General features: G+C 45.8%; 1 protein-coding gene and 1 pseudogene across 1 annotated transcript in view; both read left to right on the top strand.

The window, feature by feature from the left end:
- The first annotated feature begins 210 nt into the window (after positions 1-210).
- Positions 211-4,970, top strand: LOC123727348 (eomesodermin-like; annotated as a pseudogene).
- A 9,863-nt stretch (positions 4,971-14,833) lies between these two features.
- LOC106573240 (ankyrin repeat and IBR domain-containing protein 1) overlaps positions 14,834-19,918 on the top strand; it is a 59,410-nt gene continuing 54,325 nt past the window's right edge. The window contains 1 exon segment of the mRNA XM_045696372.1: positions 14,834-15,182. The gene's annotated coding sequence lies outside the window, so the exon portion shown is untranslated.

Below are 19,918 nucleotides of genomic sequence, written 5' to 3'. Positions count from 1 at the left end.
CTTCCTCTCTGACAGGGTCCTTATCTGGGAGATATAGTGCAGCGCAAAGTTTCACTATCAGTCTTACTGCGCAATAATATATTTTATGAACTAAAACATGTTTTTTATCAGTTAATATCCCACCCCAAAATGGTAAATCTATGTGGACTGAGCCATCTATCACGATCCATCCTAAAAGCCACACCCATGGCCTTCACAGCAGATTGGGAGTGTGAAACGGGAATCACGTAATCACCCGTGCAGGTTATCACAGGAGATCAGCACGTCAGTCTCCACAGTGGTAACTCAGTGCACACGGCCAGCCAGACTGGCAGGAGGACTTCCCTGCCTCTTGATTTACAGCCTTTAGCCACTTAGCCCGTTTGAGAGTATAGGTCTATAGCCTATGCGATTCTAATTAGGATATTTTTGGATATACTTAAAAACAAAAAATAATTGTACTTTTATTTCTCAAAAGGATGCAGAACTTTTCAGGAAGATCTCTGGTTCCGGTTCGTCTCCAATCCTTCTGACAGAAGCCCCGGACAAGAATAAAAAAGACCGTGGGACCGAATAACATTTAATCTTGCCTGACAAAAATTACCATGCTCGGAGAGGGAGAGAGCAACACCTTTCCTTCCCCAAGGACGCCCCCGCCCGGAGGAGAGGAGAAAGTCCCCGGTGGTGGGTGCAGATGACCCGGCTATGGCCGGCAGCGCTAGCCGATACACCGACGGACTCGGGCCGGACCGCTATTATATCTCACCCTCATCCAAACAAACTGGAGACATGGCGAGTCCATGTTCGTTATTCCCTTATTCCCAGTCCGGTACCGTTTACACGGCATCCGGCGGATCCAGATATTCGACATCTCTTCACTTCAGCTCGGTGTTGCCTCCCACGGGATTCTCCTCGACGGTGTGCGCGGGGCGTAATCAGTTCGGCTCGGCCTACCAGTTAGGACAGGGTGGATGTCTCTACCCTCCATACAGCAGCGGGTCCGGGATCGGCTCGGTGCCCCTACCCTCAGGCACGGGGGTGAGGGGCTCAGGTCTACCTCTGTAACCGGCCTCTCTGGCTCAGGTTCCATCGGCATCAGACTGAAATGATCATCACCAAGCAGGGCAGGTGAGTGCGATGTGGCCAACCGCTAAACCGAATGCTTCGGTTCGGCGGGTGCGGAGTGAGCTTTTAAACTCCGTTTAAAATATAGGAAACGGCTCCTGCATGCTGAAAAGGATGCCATCATCAGTTCGATTTTATTTATATTTGATGTTGTGAAAATGTATTCTCTGAAACGCACCCACACATTCATTTGTTGTCAAATTCTCACCAGATCTGGCACATTTAAAAATACACACACACACATTTGAATCCCTGTCTGTTTATCAGGCGGATGTTCCCGTTCCTGAGTTTCAACCTGATGGGTCTGAATCTCTCTGCTCATTACAACGTGTTTGTGGAGGTCATGCTCGCTGACCCCAACCACTGGAGGTTCCAAGGCGGGAAATGGATCACCTGTGGAAAAGCGGACAATAATATGCAGGGTATGATCCTAGAAAGTATAGGCAGTATAAAGATTATAAACTATTTCTAAATAGTTGTTTTTTAATTACATTAACCACAGCAATTAATAAAACATTTTTTAATTATGAAACATAAAAAAAATGTTTACCCATTTTCCTTGTTTAGGAAACAAAATGTACGTCCACCCTGAATCTCCCAACACGGGAGCACACTGGATGAGACAGGAGATCTCCTTCGGCAAACTGAAGCTCACCAACAACAAGGGAGGCAGTAACAACAACGCACAGGTGATGCGTTTTATATACCACCTGCATGGGGGATCATTTTAATAAGGAAAAAATATAGATATTCTAATAAGCCTGGGAATGTATTGATTTATGTACAAAATATTTTCATCATTTAAAAGTAAAAAAGTAAAAAAATCTTCCTACTGTGGTTAATGTGTAACTTCTAGACTCACCCACAATCTTTTAAATGCAAAACAAAATAAACACCTATTTATTTTATTGTTATTATTATGAAGATCATCCATACATACATAGATATCTTGATTAAGTCAAATCCTGAAAACTTTCGCATAAAATTGCATTGATGTCAGTGGTATGTGTCAATATTTTTTTAAATGTATTTTACCTTTAATTTAACCAGGCAAGTCAGTTAAGAACCAATTCTTATTTTCAATGATGGCCCCTGAACAGTGGGTTAGCTGCCTTGTTCAGGGGCAGAACGACAGATATTTACCTTGTCAGGTCTGGGATTCGATCTAGCAACCTTTCGGTTACTGGCTCTAACCACTAGGCTACCTACCTGCCCCACCACCTGCACCTGTATAGGATTTGGCCCACAAATAAGTCTTGTCCATTGACTTTCTGTTCTGTTTTTCTGTGTACAGATGATAGTCCTTCAGTCTCTTCATAAGTATCAGCCGCGGCTGCACATTGTTGAGGTGACAGAGGGGCTGGAGGACATGAGCAGTGACCCAAAGACCCAGACCTTCACCTTCCCTGAAAACCAGTTTATAGCCGTCACTGCTTATCAGAACACTGATGTAAGAATGCATCTTTCACTCTCTCTCTCTCTCTGTCCTCTCCCTCTGCTTTCTCTCTCGTTCTCCCTCTGCTTTCTCTCTCGCTCTCTCTCGCTCTCTCCTCTCCCTCTTTCTCTCTCTCGCTCTCTCTCACTCTCTCCCTTTCTCTCTGTCCTCTCTCTCTCTGCTCTCTTTCTCTCTCTCTGTCCTCTTTCTCTCTCTCTCTCAATGTTTCTTAACCCTTTTATCTCATTATAAGACATTGAGTTTTCTAACTGCTTCTCTCGTTTTCCATAGATCACACAACTGAAAATTGACCACAACCCTTTTGCAAAAGGATTCAGGGATAACTATGATTCGTGAGTATCTTCAATATTTATATTCACTTACAATGACTGTAACACAACAAAGGTTTTTGCGTGATGTCTTATCCCTGTCACATTTCCTTATACACAGAGTGTACAAAACATTAAGAACACCTTCCTAATATTGTGTTGCAGACCCTTTTCCCAGTCTCAATTTGTCAGGACATGGATTCTACAAGGTGTCGAAAGCGTTCCACAGGGATGCTGGCCCTTGTTGACTCCAATGGTTCCCTCAGTTGTGTCAAGTTGGCTGGATGTCCTTTGGGTGGTGGACCATTCTTGACACACACAGGAAACTGTTGAGTGTGAAAAACCCAGCAGCGTTGCAGTTCTTGACACACTCAAACTGGTGTGCCTGGCACCTACTACCATACCCTGTTCAAAGCCACTTGAGTCTTTTGTCTTGCCCATTCACCCTCTGAATGGCACACATACACAATCGATATATCAAATGTCTCAAGGCTTAAAAATCCTTCTTTAACCTGTCTCCTCCCCTTAACCTGTCTCCTCCCTTAACCTGTCTCCTCCCCTTAACCTGTCTCCTCCCCTTAACCTGTCTCCTCCCTTAACCTGTCTCCTCCCCTTAACCTGTCTCCTCCCCTTAACCTGTCTCCTCCCCTTAACCTGTCTCCTCCCCTTAACCTGTCTCCTCCCCTTAACCTGTCTCCTCCCCTTAACCTGTCTCCTCCCCTTCATCTACACTGATTGAAGTGGATTTAACAAGTGACATCAATAAGGGATCATAGCTTTCACATGGATTCCCCTGGTCAGTCTATGTCATGGAAAGAGCAGGTGTTCCTAATGTTTTGTATACTCAGTGTACATTCTCCATCTCTCTTCTCCTGTGGTATTGTAGGATGTACACAGCTCCAGAGGGTGACCGACTGACCCCCTCCCCCACTGACTCCCACCGCTCCCACCAGATCGTCCCAGGTGCCCGCTACGCCATGCAACCTTTCTTCCAGGACCAGGTCATCAACAACCTGCCCCAGAACCGCTTCTACAGCGGTGAGAGGACAGTACCCCAGACCAACAGTCTCTTTTCCCCCCAGCCAGAGGACAGCGCCTCCCAGAGGTGGTTTATCTCCATGCAACAGGGAGGAGCTGGCCCCAACAAGCTGGATCTCAGTTCCTATGAAGGGGACTACTCTAGCAGCCTGCTCCCTTATGGTATTAAGTCCCTGCCTCTACAGAACTCCCACGGTCTCACCTACTACCCGGACTCTCCCTTCACTTCCATGGCAGCAGGATGGGGCTCTAGAGGATCTTATCAGAGAAAGGTGACCACAGGCTTGCCCTGGTCCCCTAGACCCAGCCCCACTGGGTTCCCAGAGGACCAGCTGTCTGTGCCTGACAAAGACAAGGCTCAGGGGGAAGAGATCAACAGCAGTAGTGTTGGTAACATAGCTTCAACGTGGACTGATACTCAGTCTTCCACGCTGAGCCTGGAGAAAGCTGACTCTGGGGCCATGGTGTGTAAAAGGAGACGAGCGTCTCTGAATGGACCCGGCCCAGAGAACTCCTCCACTATAAAGTGTGAGGATCTGACTGCTACTAACACCTACAGCAAAGAGTCCTCTGTTTCTAAAAGCATGGCTTACTATTCCTTCTACACAAGCCCTTAATTAGCTTGTTTCTTGTCACCTTTAAAAAAAAAAATCATCTTTGATGCCAGATTTCCCCCTTTTCGTATTTGTTGGAAGTTCCAAGTCGGTTGATATTCTGCCAAACCAGTGCTACCTGTACCAACCGTACTCACCAGGTGTTTAACAACATGTGACTGGACGGTGTGATTTTTCTTAAAGGGCCAGAGTACTCGATACACCCAGTGGGTTGTGCTCTAATGTGTATTGTCCTTCAATGTACCCAGTGATGTGTGTTTGTACAAAATATGCCTTCACATTGAAGTTTTGTTTACATATGTGACTAATTTATTGAAGGCTTGTGAATATGATATTTGTGCACTGTAAAATGTGAGGGATCTTGTATCAAATATACTGTACATTGCAATGCTAAGAAGTTTTTTGGTTTTTTTTGTAATAAAAAACGCTTCAAGCTTCGTTATCCAACTACTGAAAGAATAGAAGTCTTTGGTCCATCAGAGAAGCGGATTAAGATAACAGCATAAATCATCGACTATACCATCGACTCTATATCTACAACACAATACGGTCTCCATCTGTACCATTTATATTCTATTTAACTAGGCAAACCATTTAAGAACAAATTCTTATTTACAATGATGGCCTTCCCAGGGAACAGTGGGTTAACTGCCTTGTTCAGGGGGCAGAACGACAGATTTTTACCTTGTCAGCTCGGGGGATTCGATCCACCAACTGTTTTGGTTACTGGCCCAACGCTCCGACCACTAGGCTACCTGCCGACCACTAAGGCTACCTGCCGACCACTAGGCTACCTGCCGACCACTAAGGCTACCTGCCGACCACTAAGGCTACCTGCCGACCACTAGGCTACCTGCCGACCACTAGGCTACCTGCCGACCACTAGGCTACCTGCCGACCACTAAGGCTACCTGCCGACCACTAGGCTACCTGCCGACCACTAAGGCTACCTGCCGACCACTAGGCTACCTGCCGACCACTAGGCCACCTGCCGACCACTAGGCTACCTGCCGACCACTAAGGCTACCTGCCGACCACTAGGCTACCTGCCGACCACTAAAGCTACCTGCCGACCACTAGGCTACCTGCCGACCACTAAGGCTACCTGCCGACCACTAGGCTACCTGCCGCTACCTGCTGCCATCAAGGTCCAGACATCTTGGCAGTTTGTTACTTCGGTTGCTACAGGCTCAGAAATACATATCCTCTCTTTTGGTCACAGAGATATATATATATTTTATTGTCACACACCGGATAGGTGCAGTGAAATGTGTTGTTTTACAGGGTCGGCCATAGTAGTATTATAGGTGCAGTGAAATGGGTTGTTTTACAGGGTCGGCCATAGTAGTATTATAGGTGCAGTGAAATGTGTTGTTTTACAGGGTCGGCCATAGTAGTATTATAGGTGCAGTGAAATGGGTTGTTTTACAGGGTCGGCCATAGTAGTATTATAGGTGCAGTGAAATGTGTTGTTTTACAGGGTCGGCCACAGTAGTACAACGCTCCTGGAGCATATTGGCACGTTATAAAGAGGCAATAGGCTGGATTTGACTCTGATCATCAGTCAGAGCAATGGTCACCAACCTTTTCGGAGTCAAGGTCACCTTCGGAGTCAAGATCACCTTCGGAGTCAAAAAGCAAGCCGAGATCTACCACTCAGATGATTTTTTTAACCCTGTTGAGTGGATTTCCCAGAAGCCTCAGCAGACTGTCATGAAGGTAGCCCGGTACCAGTTAAAAACGTTAATGGAAGTAGTTTAGTGTCTAAAAAAGGGGTTAAATATGTTTAAAGAAAGCCGTTTCCAGATCTTTCTTATATCTCTGAGATATCAGACAGACGCTTCAAAACAAACTTCCTTTAGATTTGTTTTTACTATCTGTGTTTCAATGTATGAATCTGTTATTCAATGTGTTTCTATGGGCTAATAGCAGTAAGGCCAATGTTTCATCAAATAATTTGTTAATATATATATATATATTTTATACCTAAAGGGGTCCTAAAATTCAAAATACAGCAGTAGCCCAGGTGAGAGCCCTCCTGGACATCAGCGTGATGAGAAAGGCTATATTGGAATCCTCCTGGACATCAGCGTGGTGAGAAAGGCTACATTGGTGTCCTCCTGGACATCAGCGTGATGAGAAAGGCTATATTGGAGTCCTCCTGGACATCAGCGTGATGAGAAAGGCTACATTGGAGCAATCCGAGGGGAAGGAGGGCTGAAGCTCGATAATGAGGGCACGCTGAGCTAGGCTAGTATCAAACTTTACTGTTCTCTTTGACAGTCTATCTCTGGTCATGGTTTGAAAGGTTATTAAATCTCACCTAGGCTAATATCAAACTTTGCTCTGGGGTCGTGGAAGTTGTAGGCACTGTGATTTGAGCTATCTGATTGGCCAGCGCGGTAGGCGTATTTTATTTAGCTCTCCTGGTCACCTGGGTAACCAGGATGTTTATCCCATCAGACAAATGAAATGGTTGAAAATGGGAACACTTTTCCTACCAGGCGCGCAGGGCTTCTGAATGAAGTACACCTACCACCAACAAACCAAGACAAATAGAAAAACAAAATCGGCTTTATCGTTGGCTTTTCCATAGAAATGTTTGGTGATCGACTAGTAATGCCTTGAAGATCGACCAGTCGATCATGATCCACTGGTTAGTGACCACTAAGTCTGAGAGTTTGTCAAACACAAAATAGTATCCTGTATCTGGTAAAGCAAAGCAATCGCTGAAAGAGACTTTCAATAACTTATTTTCTGAAATAATCAGTGTCAGGGAATACTTTATAATCGCTGGATTTCGAACCATGATCAGAATGAAAGGCCGAGGCCAATCCTATGTAAATGGAAAGCTCTGAGCCTATCCACAAACAATCACATCCCTCCATTGAGAACAATGAGGGGATTTGAATGAGTCTGTTCCGGGCACGGGTGAAAGTTAATTGCATTGGTTTTGGAACCGGACTGCTTCCAGGGCTTGAACCAGGTTCCCGCTCTGGCCCACGGTGAACTCTGCTCAAAGGGATGTAAAGGAGAGAACATCATTTATAATAAGGGTTACATGAAGAATATCACACCTCTCTGAAATGAAAATGGATGACCCTCTCTTCAGCAAAATATATTTTACCCAATCCCTCCCTGAATGCTTGGTGGGTGGAAAAAACAAGTGACCCTCCCCTACACCCAAAATAACAATTAAAACAAAGTGGATAGCAGAGAGCGTCTACCATTTAACCTCACGTCTTGGACAGACCAGAGCCGTAGATACGCAGTTTTAGAAAGCGTTCTTCATCCTGTAAGCATTACATGGCAACAAAGGAATTTTGACAGCGCAAACAGGGCTGCGGGCCAGAAGGTTCTGGGTTCGCAGACCACTATGGACAAGAGTAGGTGGTGGAAAGAATCTGCTTAAATATTTAAAAGCATTGCATGAATCTATCATCGTATTTGTAGGTCCAAGAATTTATAAACATTTCAGGGAAATCTAGGTCATTTTACATATTAGCGGAATCTTCCAGGCTAAGAACGGACAGAGAGATAAACCTATGTGTTCATCTGATCATATTTCTCCAAGGCCAAATCACTGTGTCTTGTTTGCAACGAAACTGTCCCCATTTGCAAATAATTAAATCTAAGACTTCATTATGAATCTGAGCATGGTACTTTCAAAAGTACGGCCTACCATTCCACCCCAGACAGAGTAGGTCTACCATTCCTCCCCAGACAGAGTAGGTCTACCATTCCACCACAGACAGAGTAGTCCTACCATTCCTCCCCAGACAGAGTAGGCCTACCATTCCACCACAGACAGAGTAGTCCTACCATTCCTCCCCAGACAGAGTAGGCCTACCATTCCTCCCCAGACAGAGTAGGCCTACCATTCCTCCCCAGACAGAGTAGGCCTACCATTCCACCCCAGACAGAGTAGGCCTACCATTCCACCACAGACAGAGTACGCCTAGAACCTTCTGGCCCGCATTCCACCCCAGACAGAGTAGTCCTACCATTCCTCCCCAGACAGAGTAGACCTACCATTCCTCCACAGACAGAGTAGGCCTACCATTCCTCCCCAGACAGAGTAGGCCTATCATTCCACCCCAGACAGAGTAGGCCTACCATTCCTCCCCAGACAGAGTAGGGCTACCATTCCACCCCAGACAGAGTAGGCCTACCATTCCTCCCCAGACAGAGTAGGCCTACCATTCCTCCCCAGACAGAGTAGGCCTATCATTCCACCCCAGACAGAGTAGGGCTACCATTCCTCCCCAGACAGAGTAGGCCTACCATTCCTCCCCAGACAGAGTAGTCCTACCATTCCTCCCCAGACAGAGTAGGCCTACCATTCCTCCCCAGACAGAGTAGGTCTACCATTCCTCCCCAGACAGAGTAGGCCTACCATTCCACCACAGACAGAGTAGGCTTACCATTCCACCACAGACAGAGTAGGCCTAGAACCTTCTGGCCCGCATTCCACCACAGACAGAGTAGTTCTACCATTCCTGGAATCCACTGGAATCCTCATCTCTCCCAAGTGGACATTCTCTCTTTCTCCCCTGACCCATTTGTCTATCTCCTCATTTGAATTCCATGCTGTCACAGTTACCAGCCCTTTCAAGCTTAACATCCTTATCATTTATCGCCCTCCAGGTTCCCTTGGAGAGCAATGAGTTGAGCCTTGATAAGTTCCTTTCCTGAGGATGGCTCACCTTTCACAGTTCTGGGTGACTTTAACCTCCCCACGTCTACCTTTGACTCATTCCTCTCTGCCTCCTTCTTTCCACTCCTCTCCTCTTTTGACCTCACCCTCTCACCTTCCCCCCCTACTCACAAGGCAGGCAATACGCTTGACCTCATCTTTACTAGATGCTGTTCTTCCACTAATCTCATTGCAACTCCCCTCCAAATCTCCGACCACTACCTTGTATCCTTTTCCCTCTTGCTCTCATCCAACACTTCTCACTCTGCCCCTACTCGGATGGTATTGCGCCGTCCCAACCTTCGCTCTCTCTCTCCCGCTACTCTCTCCTCTTCCATCCTATCATCTCTTCCCTCTGCTCAAACCTTCTCCAACCTATCTCCTGATTCTGCCTCCTCAACCCTCCTCTCCTCCCTTTCTGCATCCTTTGATTTTCTCTGTCCCCTATCCTCCAGGCCGGCTCGGTCCTCCCCTCCTGCTCCGTGGCTCGATGACTCACTACGAGCTCACAGAACAGGGCTCCGGGCAGCCGAGCGGAAATGGAGGAAAACTCGCCTCCCCTGCGGACCTGGCATCCTTTCACTCCCTCCTCTCTACATTCTCCTCTTCTGTCTCTGCTGCTAAAGCCACTTTCTACCACTCTAAATTCCAAGCATCTGCCTCTAACCCTAGGAAGCTCTTTGCTACCTTCTCCTCCCTCCTGAATCCTCCTCCCCTCCCCCCTCCTCCCTCTCTGCGGATGACTTCGTCAACCATTTTGAAAAGAAGGTTGACGATATCCGATCCTCGTTTGCTAAGTCAAACGACACCGCTGGTCCTGCTCACACTGCCCTACCCTGTGCTTTGACCTCTTTCTCCCCTCTCTCTCCAGATGAAATCTCGCGTCTTGTGACGGCCGGCCGCCCAACAACCTGCCCACTTGACCCTATCCCCTCCTCTCTTCTCCAGACCATTTCCGGAGACCTTCTCCCCTTCCTCACCTCGCTCATCAACTCATCCTTGACCGCTGGCTACGTCCCTTCCGTCTTCAAGAGAGCGAGAGTTGCACCCCTTCTGAAAAAACCTACACTCGATCCCTCCGATGTCAACAACTACAGACCAGTATCCCTTCTTTCTTTTCTCTCCAAAACTCTTGAACGTGCCGTCCTTGGCCAGCTCTCCTGCTATCTCTCTCAGAATGACCTTCTTGATCCTAATCAGTCAGGTTTCAAGACTGGGCATTCAACTGAGACTGCTCTTCTCTGTGTCACGGAGGCTCTCCGCACTGCTAAAGCTAACTCTCTCTCCTCTGCTCTCATCCTTCTAGACCTATCTGCTGCCTTTGATACTGTGAACCATCAGATCCTCCTCTCCACCCTCTCCGAGTTGGGCATCTCCGGCGCGGCCCACGCTTGGATTGCGTCCTACCTGACAGGTCGCTCCTACCAGGTGGCGTGGCGAGAATCTGTCTCCGCTCTCACCACTGGTGTCCCCCAGGGCTCTGTTCTAGGCCCTCTCCTATTCTCGCTATACACCAAGTCACTTGGCTCTGTCATATCCTCACATGGTCTCTCCTATCATTGCTATGCAGATGACACACAATTAATCTTCTCCTTTCCCCCTTCTGATAACCAGGCGGCGAATCGCATCTCTGCATGTCTGTCAGACATATCAGTGTGGATGACGGATCACCAGCTCAAGCTGAACCTCGGCAAGACGGAGCTGCTCTTCCTCCGGGGAAGGACTGCCCGTTCCATGATCTCGCCATCACGGTTGACAACTCCCTTGTGTCCTCCTCCCAGAGTGCTAAGAACCTTTGCGTGACCCTGGACAACACCCTGTCGTTCTCCACTAACATCAAGGCGCTGACCCGATCCTGTAGGTTCATGCTCTACAACATTCGCAGAGTACGACCCTGCCTCACACAGGAAGCGGCGCAGGTCCTAATCCAGGCACTTGTCATCTCCCGTCTGGATTACTGCAACTCGCTGTTGGCTGGGCTCCCTGCCTGTGCCATTAAACCCCTACAACTCATCCAGAACGCCGCAGCCCGTCTGGTGTTCAACCTTCCCAAGTTCTCTCACGTCACCCCGCTCCTCCGCTCTCTCCACTGGCTTCCAGTTGAAGCTCGCATCCGCTACAAGACCATGGTGATTGCCTACGGAGCTGTGAAGGGAACGGCACCTCCATACCTTCAGGCTCTGATCAGGCCCTACACCCAAACAAGGGCACTGCGTTCATCCACCTCTGGCCTGCTGGCCCCCCTACCTCTGAGGAAGCACAGTTCCCGCTCAGCCCAGTCAAAACTGTTCGCTGCTCTGGCACCCCAATGGTGGAACAAGCTCCCTCACGACGCCAGGACAGCGGAGTCAATCACCACCTTCCAGAGACACCTGAAACACCACCTCTTTAAGGAATACCTAGGATAGGATAAAGTAATCCTTCTAAACCCCCCCCTTAAAAGATTTAGATGCACTATTGTAAAGTGGTTGTTCCACTGGATATCATAAGGTGAATGCACCAATTTGTAAGTCGCTCTGGATAAGAGCGTCTGCTAAATGACTTAAATGTAAATGTAAATGTAAATGTAATTCCACCACAGACAGAGTAGGCCTACTGACCAAAAGAATGTAAGCTTTAACTGGCTACTCTTCTTCCGTGGCTGAACCCAACGACAGAACTTAACCCAACGACAGAACTTAACCCAACGACAGAACTTAACCCAACGACAGAGACAGAACTTAACCCAACGACAGAAACAGAACTTAACCCAACGACAGAAACAGAACTTAACCCAACGACAGAACTTAACCCAACGACAGAGACAGAACTTAACCCAACGACAGAACTTAACCCAACGACAGAACTTAACCCAACAACAGAAACAGAACTTAACCCAACGAAGAACTTAACGACAGAACTTAACCCAACAACAGAAACAGAACTTAACCCAACGACAGAACTTAACCCAACGACAGAGACAGAACTTAACCCAACGACAGAAACAGAACTTAACCCAACGACAGAAACAGAACTTAACCCAACGACAGAGACAGAACTTAACCCAACGACAGAAACAGAACTTAACCCAACGACAGAGACAGAACTTAACCCAACGACAGAGACAGAACTTAACCCAACGACAGAACTTAACCCAACGACAGAGACAGAACTTAACCCAACGACAGAGACAGAACTTAACCCAACGACAGAAGGTCACAAATTTTTCCCTAAAAGCTGTCTGGGTTTAAACATCTTCTATTGTACAGGAAGTGAATAGCTTCATCAATTGACAGTGACGGAATTAGATTACTTCCTAGGTCTATTTTTTGTCTCCTCGGCTATAGAAGGTTGTAGCTCAGCCTCTGAACGTCAAAGAAATTAAACAGTGATATTCCCACAATACATCGGAGTCACATCTTTCCCAGGGTACTTTGCAGCTTGTTTCTAGCAGAAAGCATCGCTGGACCAAAGCCCTGTTATTGATCACTTTCTATAATTGGATCTGTATTTAAGCTAACAATGTGCTTTTTGCCATTTTCTTTCATAAAAAGGTAAGCCTATGGCATAGCCTCTCATAACCCCTCATATTTGAGTCTTGGTTTTAACTTAACAGCCCCTCACTGACATGTAGGTAGGCTGTTTAAAGAGTGTGTGGTGGGTGGAGGAACTGACTGACACATCTCTGGATCAACGGTAGCAGCTTATAGTCTGATTGATTGTCCTGCAGCTGCTGTTTCAAGATTCAGCACCTTAATGTAAGGTACTTGCTTATTGCTTATTGTGAGGTCAATGACTCTGATAAATACATCATGGGGCAAGAAACATCATTGTTTTTTTAATAAACATCAATTATAGTAGTAGCCAGCTATCAAAGTTGACTTCCAGTCTTCCTTCTCATCTTCGTGCTCTCCTTGTCAAACTGAACAGAACAGCCTATAGGCTAGTCCACGTGGAAGATAGGGAATTTACTTTGGACGGCCTTAATCAAAATAAATAAAATGGGAAGAAACCTTTGATTCTCCTCCTGAACTGCCATCATAGGCAGCACACAGCACAGCCATTGGTTAGGCAGCACACAGCACAGCCATTGGTTAGGCAGCACACAGCACAGCCATTGGTTAGGCAGCACACAGCACAGCCATTGGTTAAGGTTAGCAGCACACAGCACAGCCATTGGTTAAGCAGCACACAAACACGTTTTGGATCAGCAAGAGCAGAGCGGGCGGGGCTCAGGGTTGGAATATCCATTTCAGTGTTTAATGCAGCCTAGTTAAGCAATAAGGCACGAGGGGGTGTGGCGTATGGCCAATATACCACGGCTAAGGGCTGTTCTTATGCACGACGCATTGCGGAGTGTTTTTACACAGCCCTTAGCCGTGCTATATTGGCCATATACCACAAAGCCCTTAGGTGCCTTATTGCTACTATAAACTGGTTGCCAATATAATTAGAGCAGTAAAAATAAATGTTTTGTCATACACGTGGTATACGGTCTGATATACCACAGCTGTCAGCCAATCAGCATTCAGGGCTCGAACCACTGTTTATCATTTTATTTATACCATACTAGCAGCTATCTTAGAAGTATAACTTTGCTCTGTGCTTCTCCCAGCATGCACTTCGTACCTTTTAGCCTATATAGGCTATGGATCATTTGATTGAGATCACACTAAATAGCCTATAGGTGAACTTGATATTGTGCACCTAGCAGAGAATCATAGATGAGGGGCGGCATCGGGCACACGTGGATATATACCCTAATAAGCAACTATTTTTAAAACACTGAGAAATATTTGCATTTAATCAATTACAAAAAGCAAGACCCTCCCCCATTTTCCTCCATTCTGTATATTTCGACCCATTACCCACTGGACAAAAACTAGTTTAATCAACATTGTTTCTACATCATTTAAATAAATAAAATATATGTAATGATGTTGAATCAATGTGGAAAACTGATTTGATTTGCAAAACAAATCATCCATGTAAAGGCATGGTGACATTTTTTTGTTCATTTCATGTTGAATTCATGTTAGTTGACAACTCAACCAAATGTAAATCAAAACTAGATGTTGAACTGATGTCTGTGCCCTGTATCTAAGCACGTGGAGTAATGAGGATTCTGTGAATGAGTATTCTGTTTTCACATGAAAAAAGGATTGCTTTTGATAAAAAAACGCTTTGTCTGCCTTGCCAATAAAAACTCGTTTGAAAATTCAAACCTGTATTTTATGGAACAAAGATATTGTTGCCTATGTTTCTGGACGATGCACCCTGCTGCCTTATTGACAACATGACAGAGTGGCGCAGTGGGAGCTCCTCCCGCACAGTTAAACGCGTTCATGTCACGGGCCATATACCAGATTCCTGCGGCTTAGCATAATCGAATCCCCCCATTGATTTATAAATACAGACACATCATTGCTTGAGAAAGCCAGGACCAAGAGAAGAATGACCATTGAATTGATGGACTCTGCCGCCCTCGAGTGGGAGAAAGTTACAAATGCTAGTTGTACAAGAGAAAACCACTCATTTGTTTTCCCTATGTGGAATATTCACTCTCTGGAAGGGTGGAAGCGTTTACCGGTTAATTTAAAGTAAACACACAGGATATGAGCAATTGTTTACATAAAACTATTTTTGAAAGATTCTTCGAAAAAAAAAAGGAATCATTATTTGACTTCAAACTTCCTGGAACGTAAACATCCTGCAATTTATAGTGCAGCCCTGATTCCTGAAAACACTGGACTGGCAGTCTGCTGATTTGAGCGTCAGTGGCTAACAAAACCAGAGGGAGGGCAGAGTGCAGACAGACAGCTACACACTAACAGCTAGAAGAACAGCTAGAAGAACAACACAAGCTTTTGAGTTACACATTCAATATGGAATATCAGCATTGCCTGACAGGATAATAGACACTGGCAGCAGGACAACATTCTGGGGAACCGTACGAACCTCTTTTGTAAGTCTAGTTAGCTAGCTAGGTAATCAATGTTTTTTTATTATCTTGCTAGTTAACAAACACAGAAAAGCCAGAAGTGTAGAACATTTTTAGTAATAAAAAAAACCCCATGACATTTGCTAGCTAGTCACTGTCAACTACTGCGAGTTGTTAGCTAACGTTGGCTAGTTAGTTAGCTTTCTCCAGGTAGCTAGCTAGGTCAAAACAGCTAGCTAACTTTAGCTAGTTGGCTAGCTAACGATAATTTAGCTAGCTAATCTGCCTAAACACCGATATGTGTTCGCTAACTAGTTTACAAACACGAACAATTAGTAAGTCATTAACTAGCAAGTACCATTTGTACGTTTTTAAAATGTTGGCTTTCGTTGAAACAACTAAAAGTTGGATGATGATGATGCTAACTAGGTAGATACAACAATGCTAGTTACAAAACATGCCAGCCACTTGATATCCCGTAATGGCCTAAAATTAATCTTTACAGTCAAGTCTGGCTCTGGGCATTGCTACTTTATCTGTTGTTGTTGAATATCTTGGTTGCTACGGATTAGCAAGCAGTCAGGCGATGAACATGCAAACATGATCACCTTTGAAAAGGCAGTGCCAATGTGGACAGTGTTTTGGATGACAGTTTTTAGATAATAAATAGCTAGCTAGCTATCATGTTTGCCAAGTTAGTTGTACGTTCTTATCAAAGATTGAACACTCGTATCAACAAGTGACCCAGTGTTTCCAAGAAACGCGTTATTTCTAACTTCGGCCTTGGTACAGAATGTGCTTAGTGGGCAGTATCATCAACATTTTATTTGGGGGGGGGGGGGGGGACTAATTCGGGGTCTCAAATGACTGTTGAGTTAGAATAATTAGAATACACAAGGTGCAATTTCGAAAATGTGTTAAGCCCATGTCAGCATTGAAATGTTTTATTGGTAGTCCAGGTAATTTATCTAAGATTGTAGTAATGGTTGAATTACCGACAGGGGTGGGGCCATTGATCATCAGTTATTATATTAAAAACGGTAAACATTTGCCTCCACCCTATGGAATTTTTTTGGGTAGAATTGCAGGAAATTAGCAAAAACTTTTTTGGGCTTGCGGGGATATGCAGACCCATAAGCCACTGCAGCCCCTCATGAAGAGTTCAATTTTTTTTTTTTTTTTGTGTCTCCAACCTCCATCAAAGTTGCCCATCCCTGAGCTAGATGATGAGAAATCTCTAGCTAACACTAGACTGACACAATGTCATGAAACCAGGCCAGATCCAACATACAGCTCCAGACCATTTGACAGTTCTAATAGCTAGGTTACCTGCCACCCGGTATTCATGAATGTTCAATCAGATTTATCATGTCACTCAACTGGACATCTCATGCAGCATCAGGAAAACTAAGGGAACTTCTAAGAATTGTAACTTGTGTTAAGAGACAAACAATGATTACATCTCACCTGCCCAGACCTGCGTGCTGACACCTCCATTCATACTGCCTGCAGTATTGTTTTCCACTTGGCCTTAAATTGTATGAAGTAGTTTTTTCTCGGTTGCCCAGGCTATTTCAATAATTAGATTTGGTCTGTTGTTTCGATGATGATGATGATGATGATGATGATGGTGGATTGATTGACTTCCACATTGTTAGTTAAAGTGATTTTTTTTTCGAGATGAGAAGAGAATCGTCTAGCCCATTGGATATCTCACTAGATCTTTTCACATCCAATATTTTCCAGAAGTGATCTGATTGGTCAAAAGAACAATTAGTGTAGAAAAAAAAAAGGTCAGAATTTGTCCGTCTGTGTAAACGAAGCCTAAGAAGTGACTGTTCAACGTTGGTTTGACCAATCGGAATGTATGTTTCCAGATGGACTGGGATGTGATCACGCGGACTGGGATGGGTTCCAGGTTGCCTCTGAGAATAATCATCAATGACGTGAACCCGTGTGGCTCAGTTGGTAGAGCGTGGTGTTTGCAACGCCAGGGTTGTGGGTTCGATTCCCACGGGGGACCAGTATGGGGAAAAAATGAATGAAATGTATGCATTCACTACTGTAAGTCGCTCTGGATAAGAGCGTCTGCTAAATGACTAAAATGTGAAATGTGTACACTGACTCAGTGACTTGAGTTCATCAGGAAGTGCATAGAGCAGTGATCGCCAACCGGTCGATTCAGATCGACTGGCCAATCTTCTTCAAGGCATTCCTAGTCGATCATCAAACATTTCTGTAGAAATGTCTATTTTTCAATTCGTCTTGCGCTGTTTGCGATAGGTGGACTTGATTCTGGATCCCTGGGCGCCTGGTAGGCAGTGTTCCCATTTTTAACCATTTAATCACACAATAAAACCATCAAAACAGCCCCAACAGGTCCCACAATAGAACCATCAAAACAGCCCCAACAGGTCCCACAATAAAACCATCAAAACAGCCCCAACAGGTCCCACAATAAAACCATCAAAACAGCCCCAACAGGTCACACAATAGAACCATCAAAACAGCCCCAACAGGTCACACAATAGAACCATCAAAACAGCCCCAACAGGTCCCACAATAAAACCATCACAAGACAATCACATTGAATATGTGGAGGCTGAGCCAAGTAAACAAACATTGTGTAACATGCCTTGGAAGAGTTATACAATAACTTGGTTTGTCACATGAATTCCCAAACGTTAGCTAGTAGCATGTTTTGTAATTTGTACTGTTGAGTGGAGCCGAGGTTTTAATACAGTCTGTGCCTTTGTAAGACGTGACAATGTAGTCCTAGTCGACACTGTGTACATGTCTTTGTAATCTATTACAGTACACATTTGGTACTGTCTCCCACACTCTGTCTGGGTCCTGTCTCCCACACTCTGTCTGGGTACTGTCTCCCACACTCTGTCTGGGTCCTGTCTCCCACACTCTGTCTGGGTCCTGTCTCCCACACTCTGTCTGGGTCCTGTCTCCCACAGCCTGTCTGGGTCCTGTCTCCCACAGCCTGTCTGGGTCCTGTCTCCCACACTGTCTGGGTCCTGTCTCCCACACTGTCTGGGTACTGTCTCCCACACTGTGTCTGGGTACTGTCTCCCACACTGTGTCTGGGTACTGTCTCCCACACTGTGTCTGGGTACTGTCTCCCACACTCTGTCTGGGTCCTGTCTCCCACACTCTGTCTGGGTCCTGTCTCCCACAGTCTGTCTGGGTCCTGTCTCCCACACTCTGTCTGGGTCCTGTCTCCCACACTCTGTCTGGGTCCTGTCTCCCACACTCTGTCTGGGTCCTGTCTCCCACACTCTGTCTGGGTCCTGTCTCCCACACTCTGTCTGGGTCCTGTCTCCCACACTGTGTCTGGGTCCTGTCTCCCACACTCTGTCTGGGTACTGTCTCCCACACTCTGTCTGGGTACTGTCTCCCACACTCTGTCTGGGTCCTGTCTCCCACACTCTGTCTGGGTCCTGTCTCCCACAGCCTGTCTGGGTACTGTCTCCCACACTGTGTCTGGGTACTGTCTCCCACACTGTGTCTGGGTACTGTCTCCCACACTCTGTCTGGGTACTGTCTCCCACACTCTGTCTGGGTACTGTCTCCCACAGCCTGTCTGGGTACTGTCTCCTACACTCTGAGTACTGTAGAGATGTCCCTATTGTGAGCAGGACAGGATGGTAGTAGGAGCCTGTCCGTGCCCACTGCCCTGTGCCTGTGTGCCCACAACGACATAACAACATATGGCATCGGTGGAGTCCAAGTCCACAATGGGTCTTATGGTTAGTCCCAAATGGCACCCTATTCCAGGGTTAACGTCAAAAGTAGTGCACTACATAGGGAATAGGATTCAATTTGAGCCTGGGCACTGGTCTCAGGGTGAGGACAGTTGGCTGAGGGAAGCAGGAAGCCCCTGGTGATACTAGAGGAAGTCTTGTCTCTCTCTCTCTCTCTTTCTCTCTCTCTCTCTCTCCTCATGAGATGAGCTGGCATGGTGAGCCAGTCAGAAAATAGCATTAGCCTTAGCAGAACAACACGGTGTATGGGTGGAAAGGGGACTTGTGTGGAAGCAGCCTCTCCTCTTCCTCAGTTTGGACTTGCAGTTACTCAGTTAGGCTACTCTTCTCCCCTGTTTTTTTGTTGGTAAGTAGGCTGGTTTTGTAGGATTTTATGATATTGTGTTTGTTGTCAGTAGAAAAGCTTGTTGTTAGGATAAATCAGAATGACAGTCTTAGCTAAAGCCATTTTTTTTTCTGGTGAACCGATGTTTGGTTTGAGACATCCTGTTGTTGTTGTCTTGTTGAAATCTGGGTCGCGTTCAGTAGGGACCAATGTTGTGGAATGTAAAGACAGAAATATATATAGCCTAAAACATACATACCTCTGAGTAAAGGAATCATTTAGATTAAAGGAATGCCCTATTCATGTGCACCCCGAATGTTATTCCATGCATTGCACCCTCCTGAATGTTATTCCATGCATTGCACCCTCCTGAATGTTATTTCATGCATTGCACCCTCCTGAATGTTATTCCATGTGTTGCACCCTCCTGAATGTTATTCCATGTGTTGCACCCTCCTAAATGTTATTTCATGCATTGCACCCTCCTGAATGTTATTCCATGTGTTGCACCCTCCTAAATGTTATTCCATGTGTTGCACTCTCCTAAATGTTATTCCATGTGTTGCACCCTCCTAAATGTTATTCCATGTGTTGCACCCTCCTAAATGTTATTCCATGCATTGCACCCTCCTAAATGCGAGCATGATGTATTGTTATGGTCTGATAGAATCACAAACCTAGCCC

The sequence above is a fragment of the Salmo salar genome, chromosome ssa02, assembly GCF_905237065.1.
Source record: "Salmo salar chromosome ssa02, Ssal_v3.1, whole genome shotgun sequence".
In the NCBI taxonomy this organism is placed as follows: domain Eukaryota; kingdom Metazoa; phylum Chordata; class Actinopteri; order Salmoniformes; family Salmonidae; genus Salmo; species Salmo salar.
The sequence above is the reverse complement of the archived record's forward strand: the minus strand, read 5'-3'. Positions and strand labels throughout refer to the sequence as shown.